The 12,392-nt window shown below is 43.1% G+C and overlaps 1 protein-coding gene across 1 annotated transcript in view; it reads left to right on the plus strand.

Annotated features, from left to right (window-relative positions):
* Nucleotides 1-8,817: 8,817 nt before the first annotated feature.
* The window catches only part of EDC3 (enhancer of mRNA decapping 3), a 51,984-nt gene continuing 48,409 nt past the window's right edge, over nt 8,818-12,392 (plus strand). The window contains exon 1 of the mRNA XM_068991411.1: nt 8,818-8,915. The gene's annotated coding sequence lies outside the window, so the exon portion shown is untranslated. The remainder of the gene's footprint in view (nt 8,916-12,392) is intronic.

Raw genomic sequence — 12,392 nt, forward strand, 5'->3', positions numbered from 1 at the left:
TCTTGGAATCCTGCCACCACCGTGAGAACAAATCCAGCTTAGTTGGCCCAAGGATAACAGATCAAATGAAACAGGAAGTTAACCAAGTAAAAGCCACCTTAAAGCAGCCAGAGCCTAGTCAACGTTGCTTAAGTGAGTCCAGCCAAGACCAACCAGGCTTAGTCTAATTAGCAGAATAACCCGACTAATTCAAAGAGTAATGAGCTAAATAAATGATTGTTATTTCAAGTCATTAAATTTTGGGAGAGTTTGTTACACAGCAATAAAGAACTGATACACTATGTTAATTTTGTTTCCCTTGTTCAACAATAAGCTTCCTTAGGGCAGGCCTGTTTCTTTGTTACCTCCATCCTAACTTCTAGCTCTGGGGATGAGCACATGGTTAGCATACCATAAATACTTGTCCATCAGTCAGACTCTCTCCGATAACTTTATGGATGACTTGGAGCATCTTGTTTTCCTCTCTGGGCTTACTTTTCTCTTGTTCACACCTCTATCTGATCTTTCCAAAGGATTGGGTGATGAGTAAAGTATATTTCCCTATTGGGACTTTTCCTGAGCATCTCTTGGTGGTTCCTTCACAGAATACTCTCAATCTACTTTAGAAAAAGAAAAGAAAGAAAGAAGGACTTCCCTGCTGGTTCAGTGGCTAAAACTCCACGCTCCCAATGCAGGGGGCCTGGACTTGATCCCTGGTCAGGAAACTAGACCCCACATGCTGCAAATGAAGTTCCACAACTAAAAAAGATCCTATATCCTGCAACAAAGATTGAAGATTCCACATGCTGCAACTGAGACTTGGCACAGACAAGTAAATAAATGAATACATTTTTTAAAAAGTAAATGCAAACTTGTGAAACAGAGCATTCTTGGGTTTATCACTTTTTGCAAATGTTTTTACCCTGTATGTGAAATTATTCATCTACTTCCCTCTTTTCCTAGCACTTCCCTTGCAAGGGGAGCATCAGATGTGTCAGGATATGGCTATGAGGTGAGTGGCAGTGAGGAGGAGAGCAAGAGAGCAAGAAGATAGACAGCTTGCAGTGTTCACTTATTTAAGACATGGGGGATACGCACAAGTGTCCTGAACGTGTAAACATTCTGCACAGTAGTCTGATTCTTGAGATATGCTTGGGGAGGACACCTAGCTTCTAAGTCCCCAAGAACACAACAAACCTGGAAGGAAGCCCAGACTGTGGACTGTTAGACCTGGTGAGCTGGGAGGCTTTCCCATCCAACCTCCTCCCCACCATCACCTCTGTTGCGTCCACCTATATAAAGGGATAGTTTTGCATTTTGGCTGGAGTCATCTAAGAATTGCCTTTCCCTTCTATCTCATTCTGATGAAATAAACTTAGGAATCACTGCAGATGAGGTTGGACTTGGAGGATTATCCCAAGGAGTCTGTGGTCCACCCCTACTGCTAGAAACTTCTCTCCCTCAATGCAATGTCCTCTCTCCTCCTATACCTCTCCCAGTCTGCACAGTGAAATTGCCTCTCCTGAACATTTTAATAGTTGACTCGCAGGACCAGATGAGGAAAATCATGAGTGTGTCTGCATGCAACCCTTTAGTCTTGCCTGGGAACCTGAGAGTTGTGAAGCTGATGTTCATGAAACTACTGAAAGCCCCAGGACTGGAGGAAGAAGTGGCAACTCAGTGGCAGCATGTGAAAGGGCCAATTGTTGCTGAGCTGGTTTCTCTCTGAGGATCCCAGAAATGGAAGAAAGGGGAGGACACAGAGGCTAAGGGCTGGAGCTGGGAGGGGCCTCAGATGAAGCTGGGGCCTGGCCAGTGACAGTTGCTGCCTGTTCTCTTCTTGAACATCTTTTCAGATGGGTAACACACCTTCCCCTATTATCCACCACAGTTCTAGATGCCCTCTGTTCTTTGCTCAATATCTATCCCTGCCTCATTAAAAAAAAATTAAGATAATTCTTTCTAGTTTAGACACTGGGAAAGAAGCTTAAAATAGAAAACCAAGGACATGGTAAGGATTACAGGGTGTTGTGGGAGAGGTGTAGGAGGAGAGAGGACATTGCATTGAGGGAGAGAAGTTTCTAGCGGTAGGGGTGGACCACAGACTCCTTGGGCTGATCCTCCAAGTCCAACCTCATCTGCAGTGATTCCTAAGTTTATTTCATCAGAATGAGATAGAAGGGGAAGGCAATTCTTAGATGATTTCAGCCAAAATGCCAAACTATCCCTTGACAAATCTGGATTCATTTCTTTGGGGATTCTTGTTTAATGAAATGAGGAATTTACAACAAGTTTGAGGGTGAGACAAAGTCCTATGAGATAAATCCATTTCCCCATTAACTTCCATGATAGACTTGATGTTGTCTATCAAGTACTTTGCCCATTTTTAAATTGAGTTGTTCATTTCCTTGTTTTTAAGGTGTGAGAGTTATTTATTCTGGACACTATATCCCTATCAGATATATAATTTGCAGATATTTCTCCCTATTCTATGGGACATCTTTTAACTTTCTTGATATGTCCTTCAAAGCCCCAATTTTCCTTCATTCTGATGAAGTACAACTTAGCTATTTTTACTTTTGTTGTTGGACCATAAAGAAAGCTGAGCACTGAAGAACTGATGCTTTTCAACTGTGGTGTTGGAGAAGACTCTTGAGAGTCCCTTGGACTGTAAGGAAATCAAACCAGTCAATCCTAAAGGAAATCACCCTTGAATATTCATTGGAAGGACTGATGCTGAAGTTGAAGCTCCAATCCTTTGGCCACCTGATGCAAAGAACTGACTCATTGGAAAAGGCATTGATGCTGGGAAAGACTGAATGCAGAAGGAAAAGGGGACAACAGAGAATGAAATGGTTGGATGGCATCACTGACTCGATGGACATGAGTTTGAGCAAGCTCTGGGAGCTGGTGATGGACAGGGAAGCCTGGTGTGCTGCAATCAAAGAGTTGGATGTGACTGAGTGACTGAACTGACTGACCTTTTTTGTTGGGCTTTTGGTGTCATATTTAAGAAACTCTTGCCTAATCTAAGGTTTTTATTTTTAATCTTTATCTTTGTTTAGCATTTTATGGTCTGGAACCTGTTCTCACATGTTAGTTACCTCACTTATAAAATGATGTGTAAAAGTTTAAGACACTTAAACCTTTGAAATCACATAAAAGATAAATAATCATATACATAAATAGCAATGCTTGCCTGGTCCTAAAATTTATGCTATATAAATAAGGTGACTATGGAATTTTTTGTCTAACCGGAACATATTTAAGGATAAAGGTAGGTGATAATTATTACGAGTAACAGGTGTGAACTGAGATTGTTTTAGGCAGACTGGGGCATGTTCTGCCTACATATAAGTCATGGAGACCCGAGTCCCAGTGTTGAATCCACCATTAATTTACTAAGCCCTTACCCATACAATGGGGGATGAAGTAGATAATTTCAAAGGTTTCCTTTCATCTCTACCATTCTAGAACTCCATGACAGGTACTGTTAAGTCAAGAACTATAGATGAGTATTGTGCTGTTACTGATCTAAGACTTTGTTTATTTCTTTGATGGTTGATATCCTTGATAGCGGGGCTTCCCTGGTGGCTCAGAGGTTAAAGCGTCTGCCTGGAATGCAGGAGACCCGGGTTCTGTCCCTGAGTCGGGAAGATCCCCTGGAGAAGGAAATGGCAACCCACTCCAGTACTCCTGCTTGATAGAGACTGTTAGGGTGGCCAAAAGCACATTAAGGCAGAAGCAAGTCTTGTTAAAACAATTGCTCCTTCCTATAGTCACGAACGGAGAAGGCAACGGCACCCCACTCCAGTACTCTTGCCTGGAAAATCCCATGGACAGAGGAGCCTGGTGGGCTACAGTCCATGGGGTGGATAGGAGTCGGACATGACTGAGCAACTTCACTTTCACTTTTCACTTGCATGCATTGGAGAAGTAAATAGCAACCCACTCCAGTGTTCTTGCCTGGAGAATCCCAGGGACGGGGGAGCCTGGTGGGCTGCTGTCTATGGGGTCGCACAGAGTCGGACATGACTGAAGTGACTTAGCAGCATAGGTCAGGAAAGGCAAGTGGGTCCTGTTCACTGGCTTTACCTACAAAAAATTATCCCCAAAACACTTACTTCCTGTGTGTATCCTGTAAATGTTGGTGTCCTTCGAAGTTCTTTCTTTGGCCTTTGACCCTTCTTATGCTATGTGTTATCCTTGGATACTCCATTATTGGAAATTCAATTACTGCCTGATTTATTGATGAATTCTAAACCTCATATCTCTCTCCTGAGCTCCAGATCTATATATCCAGTTTCCCACGAGATGGCCACACGTTCCAGACTATAAAATGACCTACTCCTAGCATGTGCATGGCCAGGGCCAGAGGATACATGGAGGTCCCCATCCCTTCCTCCTTTCTTCCCGCTCCCTTCTGTGGTGAGGGGTTTCTCATGTTCACACATGTGTTCATCTCAGCCTGAATTTTCACTCTCCAGCCTCACTCCTCCCAAGTAGTCCCATTTCTGGCTACTCCTTGGGCTTGGGGGCGTTGTATGATGGTGAGGTTCACCATCAGGAAGACAGGCTTAGGGAAGAGGCTTGTCTACAGGCTGAAAGTGAGCTTGGAACCATTTGGGAGACAGTTAGGGAATCCTAGGAAGGCAAAATGGAGCAGGTCTGGAAGGAGGGGTGTGAGCTCTGAGCAGGCTGTCACTTGAACACCACAGGAAAGGAAAATCAGAGCAGAAAGTACCTATAGCGTGGGTCAAGGGCAAGGCTGCCAGTGTCCCAAATCTAAGGATTTTAACTGCTCCCACAGTACCTTAAATGCAACATTAGCAGACCAGAATTTATCATCTTACTGTTTATCTATAAGATCTTCATTCCTCTTCTATTCAGTATCTGAGCAAACAGCACAATCAAACAATCTTCAGTCTTAGCCATAAACCTAGGCATTGATTCTACTTCTCCCAAACATTGTTATAAACTGTCTTCTCCTTGTCAGCCTGACTTACTAATGCCTTGGTGTGAATTATTGCCATTTCTCATCTGATCTCACTCCCACCAGTTTTGTTTCTCTTAAGTCCATTCTCCATAACATAAGTCTGACCAGGACATTTCTTTGCTTAAAATTCTGCATTTGTTTCCCATTGCCCTTGGCATAAATCCAAGCTCTTGATGGCATGGAAGGCTCTCTTGGATCTGGCTCCTGCCTAACTTTCTGGATCTATCTATCATCACCTCCTCCCTTTATATTTATGCTCCTTCCAAGCTGAACTCCCTGTGTTTCCCTGGGTGGGCTGTGCTAACGCACATTTCCTTGGCCTTCTATGCAACTCTCCCTTCACTGAAATGATCTTTCTCCAAGTTTCACTAATTAATCCCTGTTCATCCTTTGTACATCAGCTCAGATGTCATATCTAGGAAACCCCGTGCTCCCCTGTCTGTATCTGCTTCTCCCACTTCCTTGTTTTATGTGCTTTCCTGGTGCTCTGTGCTTTTGTATCATGCTCATCTGTAGTTCTTTGCTTTTCCTTCTAGAATGTAAGCACCTTGAAAGCAGTGCTTTATTCCTATCCCAGTACCTAGCACAGTGTGGGACACTTAGTAGGCAGCTCCTCTACAAATGTTTCCTGAACCAATCAAAGAACTACGGAATGAGAATTTTCTTTATATTTTAAAATTTATTTTAATTTTCTTTTTGGTTGTGCTGGGTCCTCACGGCTGTGAGTGGGCTTTCTCTGGTAGTGGCAAGTGGGGGCTGCTCACTAGTGGCAGTGCCTGGGCCTCTCATTGCGGGGGGCTTCTCTTGTTGTGGAGCATGAGGCTCTATAGTGTGGGCTCAGTAGTTGCGGTGCATGGGCTTATTTGTCCCACAGCATGTGGAATCTTCCCAGATCTGGAATCGTTCGAGCCCTTATCTCCTGAATTGGCAGGCTGATTCTTAACCACTGGACCACGAGGAAAGTCTCTGTACTTAAAAAAAAAACAACTGTTTCTCTATGCTATTAGTAAGCAATTTTATATGCTATCAATTGCTATAAGGTAGAGGAGTTCTGAAATCAATTTCTAGTATGGTTTTTGCCGATGAAAATCCTCAAATGGGTATAACCATAAAAAGTGCCTCTGTTGTAATCAGCCTGGATTCCTCCTCTTCCAAACTCTATGTAACTTTTTCTGGATGGCAAAATGTTGTCCTGGGATGGTAATGCCTACTGCCAGTCTCAGGCTCCCAAGCACATTCGTGTACTGTTGGTTTTTTTTTAATATAGATTTTTCATTTCTCTTGAATAGGAGTGAGAGCACCAGGTGTGCAGTTAAATATGTTTCCAATTAAGTTTTCAAAAATTATCATTAGTGACACATGGATCTTAATATATTTGATGAATTTCTACTGTTATTATTGATGCCCATACTGTCCTACTTTTGACCAATGGGAGCCTCTTCAAGTTGGCATCTGAGTTATTTTAATAAAAATGTAGTAGTTTTTGATAGCTTCTTTGCTATCTTGTACAACAGTATGTTTCAGGCACATAGTGTGTATTTATCCCAATCGGTGTTCAGTTTTAACACACTGAGTCAGTCTGTATATATGGTGGTTGTAGCAAGGACAAGGAGTTTGGAAGGACTTTATAGCATAACTCCCTGGCTTCCCTAACTCTATAAGATGCTGATCTTTAATCTGAATTTTTTGTGCAATTAGTAAACATCCCCAATTCTGCTGAGAAAACATACCATTTGTGTAAAACTGTGTGAAACAATGATTCTCCATTCTAATTCTGAATGTATTTGCCATTCTCTGTAGATCAAAGGAGAAACTCAACAATTCTTAAGAGTTTTAAGAAACTTAAAAATCTGGGTGATTGATCTTTCCATGAGGTCAAAGTTCCAAAACAATGCAGCAGAATTCTCTAAGCAGAGCAATTCATTTAGTTGAATTAAGGCAGTTGTTGATCTTTTCCAAAGTTTAGTGGCTGACCAGCTCAGACTTCAGATCTGACTAGAGACTCCCAGTTTGAGTTCCAGGGAAAGTCTATATAGAGGATCTCTGGATAATCCTTTCATTCATTCAATACACATTTATTTTAGAACCTACTATTTGGCAGGCACTGTGAGATCAACCCTGGGATTTCTTTGGAAGGAATGATGTTAAAGCTGAAACTCCAGTACTTTGGCCACCTCATGCGAAGAGTTGACTCACTGGAAAAGACTTTGATGCTGGGAGGGATTGGGGGCAGGAGAAGAAGGGGACGACAGAGGATGAGATGGCTGGATGGCATCACTGACTCGATGGACGTGAGTCTGAGTGAACTCCCGGAGTTGGTGATGGACAGGGAGGCCTGGCCTGCTGCGATTCATGGGGTCCCAAAGAGTCGGACACAACTGAGCAACTGAACTGAACTGAACTGTGCAAGGTGATCGGAGAAGGCAATGGCACCCCACTCCAGTACTCTTGCCCAGAAATTCCATGGATGGAGGAGCCTGGTAGACTGCAGTCCATGTGGTCGGGCAGAGTCGGACACAACTGAAGCGACTTAGCAGCAGCATTGCAAGGTGATGGGGATGCAAGAGTAGGCGTAATATCCAACTGACCTCTGGGGTTACAGCAGTGTTTGCTACAGAGAACAAGATGAAAGGTTGATTCTCCTGTGCATTTAAAAAATAATTTGGAGTGGATTATACTGAAGCAAGGTAGCACACATACACAGAACCATAACCAAAGGGAGGTACAAGAGAATTAACAACCTTTTGTGTGTGTGTGTGGAATATCAATCATGGTCAGCAAATCTCAGTAATTTCACAGTAACTGTTAGCTATTATTTCCAGAGAGGCACAGCTCCTTTGTAAAATGATAATAATAATTAAAAAGAAAAGGTAGAGCAAAGATTCAACTCTGAGTCTGATACACCAGGGGTTCCCAAACCTTAGTTTGCTAAGAATTGACTGAAAGAAACCTTTAAAATAACAGATGCCATGGACTCTCCAGACCTACTAAAACGGAATCTTTAGTGTCGGAGGAAGGAAAGGGACAGTTCTTGAAAACAGAAAAAATTTTAAAGTTCTTCGACTTATTTTGCAGAGCCAAATTTGGAACCCCTGCCCTCCTCTATGCTGCCTGCTCAAGCAGTGGTTCCTAAACCAGGTGTCAGGCTTCAAGATGACCTTGGCAACTATAAACTTCCTCATTACATTCAGTCTTGATCCTAAACGGCCGCTTTTTTCAAAATCAGGGCGATCTAAAATGCCACAGGAAGGAGAGTGGCACTTTCCCATGTACTGAGTACTAGGGGTGGGAGTGGGGAAAGGTATTCAAGCATAGTTTGGCTGACACTAAGCCCCAAACGAGCTGAAGCTGATAAACTTTGAAGATCAACCACGAAGACCACGAAGGAAATTTTTTCCCTTTAATCCATCACGGGGGTCTACTAATTGCATCCCACAGCTGCAACTGATCGAGGATAGGGGCCATGAGAACAGAGGCAGCCTCCTAGCCAAAGTCTTCCGCTCTGGTTCGGCGATTAACATAAGAGGAACTGGAAGGAAAGTCGGAGCTTTCCATCAATACTACGAGAGGGAAGAGAGCTCCCCAGCAACCAAGCCTGGGACGCAGGCAGGACTCCAACTCGAACCCAGACTCCACCCGGTATAGGTAGCCGGGGCACAGGGAACTAGGCCTAGCAGGCGCGGTTCTGGAAGGCCACACAGCTGGTCCTAGTAGTTATTGTTTCTAAACTCTCAAATTTCCCGGGCGCCCCGCCACCGGGTTCCGAAGCGTCGCGCCGGAAGTGACCTCATGACGGTGGCGTGGAGACGCAGGGCGCTTCCGGCGGCGGCCGTCGCTGTGGGGGTGGGTGTGAAGAAGACCCTTAGTTTCAGGGTGTTGCGGCGCTTCGAGGCAGGCTTGGTGTGGTGAACCGAGGAGGCGTAGGCTTGGAGGCGTAGAGGTAGGCGCGACGAGGGGGGGCGGGTGGCTGGTGGGCGCTCATGGGAGGGGTCTTCCGGGGTTGCCGGAGAGTTTGCTTTTAGGCTTCGTGGTTCCAGGCCTTGCAGACTTCAAGAGCGGAGGGTTCGAGATAGGGGCCGCTTCGGGTGCGCGGGGGCCCATTACTAGGACTTGCCTCCGGGGCATGGTTTGAGGTGGAGGTCGAGGGAACGGGACTCTCAGCAGTCGAGGAATTGTGGGAGGTGTGAGGCATTAGCGGCCTAGGCTCTTGGTTTAGCTTTGTTAATGGCTCCTGTAGCCCACCCCCTCATTGCTCCCTGCCCCAGTTTCCTTTTGCACAGTGGAGAACGGTGGCAGGGAAGAACGCGAGTACCACATCCATGACAGATATCTGGGGGACGGAGATGAACTGGAGTCTGAGAGGAGAGGGTGGCTGAGAAATTAGTGATACCTGGCAGGGGGCAGCTTCTGCTATTCCTGGAGACTTAATTCCCCTTGATTCTTTACTGTTGTTAGTGAAAGTCTTAGTTTCTTATTATCGGTACTCTTTGTGTAATATTGGTTGAATTGATCAGTAATTGACTTGTTGAATGGTTCAAGTGTTTTGGTGTGGGGGAGGCATAGTCCTCACCTGCTTGGCCAGTTGGTTGTCAACAAACCTCCCAATTTCAGAGGTGGAAGGAGTCCAAACAGCCCTCTCCTGGAGTAACAGATGAGAATCTCGAGACCCAGATTGGTTTTGGTTCTCTTTCCTATGGGGTGGAGGAGCCTGGTGGGCTACAGTCCACCGGGTCGCAAAGAGTCGGACACGACTGAGCGACTTAACTTTCCTAGCCACAGACTAAACGGATTTCAGTTTGCGCTCTGTCAAATAAAGGTCTTAATCCCATCAAAACTTAAGTGACTGCCTCTGAGCAGGTCACTATTTCAGCTGGAAACCTGATGGAGTCTAGTCTTTTATTTATGAATGAAAGATTAAATGTACTAAGCACAGAATTCCTATTTTTTGGTTTCTCTGTATGAAATGGAAATGGTTACAAAAACCATAATTCTTTGAGTGCTAAGAATCTTTTGTTGAAGCCTTCTTGAGGACTGTGGGACTAATAGAGTGTCTCTAACTTTTTTGACCTGTGACCCACAGTTAATGTATTTTGCATTCTGACTCTTTGTGACCCCTGCATGCATAGAGTGTGTACACAGGAAACAAAAATTTGCCTTCTATGTGTGTGGTACCCTCTGACATTTTCTATTTCATTGAAAGAAAAAAAAAAAAGTTGATTGTAACTCACTAAACTGATTCTGACCTGTAATGGGTCTGACTGCTAAAGAACTGTAGTTTGAAAAACACTGGACTAGAAAATGTTTAGTTAAGATTCTTGAGAGTCCAGGATTCGTAAGTAATGCAAGGTGGAAAATACAGCATTTTTCTGTTATCAACTACAGGAGCAGGGTTATTAGAATTCTTCAATCAGAACAACAGGACATGACATCCATATTAGTATCCCAAAGGAGTACAGTATCTGTAATGATAATCTGTCCGAATTTTGGCAAGGCATTTGAGTCTTTTCTGGTGACCTGGTGGGTGAGATGGGGTGGGAGATTTGCCCTATTGTGGTTAAATTAGGTGACGGCATGACTTTGGGCATCTGTGTCAGTAGGGATTTGTTTTATGGATACAATTACAGCTGGGAATTTGGTGATCAGTGTTGAGGATCTGTCACTTTTTTATATGCAGTGTGTATTTGAAGCCTTATCTGAAGAGTGTTCTTATCAAATTTGTTGCCTAATGAAGTGAAGAGAGAAAGTATCATCTGGTTAATCTCATTTGCCCAGTGTAGTTTAATGAAATGGAAGGGTCATCATAAATTTAAGTAATTTAAACATTTAATTGAAAATGGTTTAGTATGTAATTTCTGTTAGGTTGTAAATATTGACTTTTGAGAAATAAATACAAAGTTTTCTAAATCTAATAGTAATTTGATGCTTTAAAAGTATATAGATAATCTTTTTTATATATAAAAGCCCTTGAAGATATGACTGTGTATAAATGGTGTATTACATTACCTGATTTTCAGATGTTAAGCCAGTCTTGTGTTCCTAGAATGGATTCTGTTGAATCTTGGTGTATCCTACTTTCTATATATTGCTGAATTCAATTTGCTGATATTAAAATTTTTTATGAGGAATATTGGTCTGAGGTTTCCTCTTCCTGTGATGTCTTTGGACTGGACTCAGTATCAAGAGTAAAATTACCCTCATAATGTGAGTTGGGAAACGTTATTCTGCTGTCTTCTGAAAGAATTTATGTAGAATTGGTAATTATTTTTTTCTTTACGTTTGATAGAGTTTACCAGCAAAGTCTTCTGCGCCTGGGCTTTTTCGTGTGGGAAGATTTTAAAATTACTCATTCAATTTCTTTACTTGGTGTAAGTCTGTCTGGATTTTTTTTTTTTTTTTTACTTTTTGAGTCAGTTTTGGTAATTTTATCTTTCTGGGAATTTCTTATTTTCTTTTTTCTTTTTGAACTTGTATGCACCCCACAGAACTGTATCCTGAAACAGGAGTCAGCAAAGTTTTTCTGTAAAGGGCTTGCTGGTAGGCTTTGTGGGCCATGTGGTCTCCGTTAGTACTACTCAGTTCTCTCATTGACGTGCAGAAACAGCCACAGACAGTAAGCAGAGAGCTGTACTAGGTTCTGTTCCAATTCTGCTTTGTTAGCAGTGGGCCAGGTTTGGTACATGGGTGTAGTTTTCTGACTCCTGTTTTAAAGTAATAAACTTTATGGTTGAAAGTCTTTATTTGCTATCTAGGCAGATCAGCTTCATGATAGAGTAGGGTGGAAGTTGATTCCCTTGCTTCCATGTCTTTGTGTACTCCTAAGGATGTGTGTATTCCACTTTGAAGATTGAGACTTCATTTCCAAGATGTTGTAGAGGTAATTTAGGCATTTTTGTAGTTTTTCAGGTGAGACGGAAGGTGACCCTCGTAGTATAATTTTCTAGGGCCTTAGCTTGAATCCCCTATTTGGCCAGTATTCCTTCTGTGAAAAGAAAGGAGGTGTTTGTAGGACTTCCCTGGTGGCCCAGTGGTTAAGACTCTGCTCTTCCACTGCAAGGGGAATGAGTTTGATCCCTGGTCAGGGAACAGAAATCCTGCAAGCTGCCCCCCCGCCAAAAAAGGGAGACATTTGAAGTAAAATTTGGTATATGGTAAAAATTATATAGATTATCTCATTTAATCTTCACAGTGGTTCTGTGAGATTGTTTAATTGGTATACAGTTGACTCTTGAACAGTTGGGGGCCAGGGCCTCCAACCGTCTGCAAAGTTGAAAATCTGAGAATAACCTATAGTTGGCCCTCTGTATACATGGTTCTTCTGTATCTGTGGTTCTGCATCTCACATTCAGGCAACTGCCCGTCGTGTAGTACTGTTGTATTTGGTGAAGGAAATAGGTGTTTTAAGTGGACCTGCACCATT

Source organism: Capricornis sumatraensis, chromosome 19, assembly GCF_032405125.1.
Source record: "Capricornis sumatraensis isolate serow.1 chromosome 19, serow.2, whole genome shotgun sequence".
In the NCBI taxonomy this organism is placed as follows: domain Eukaryota; kingdom Metazoa; phylum Chordata; class Mammalia; order Artiodactyla; family Bovidae; genus Capricornis; species Capricornis sumatraensis.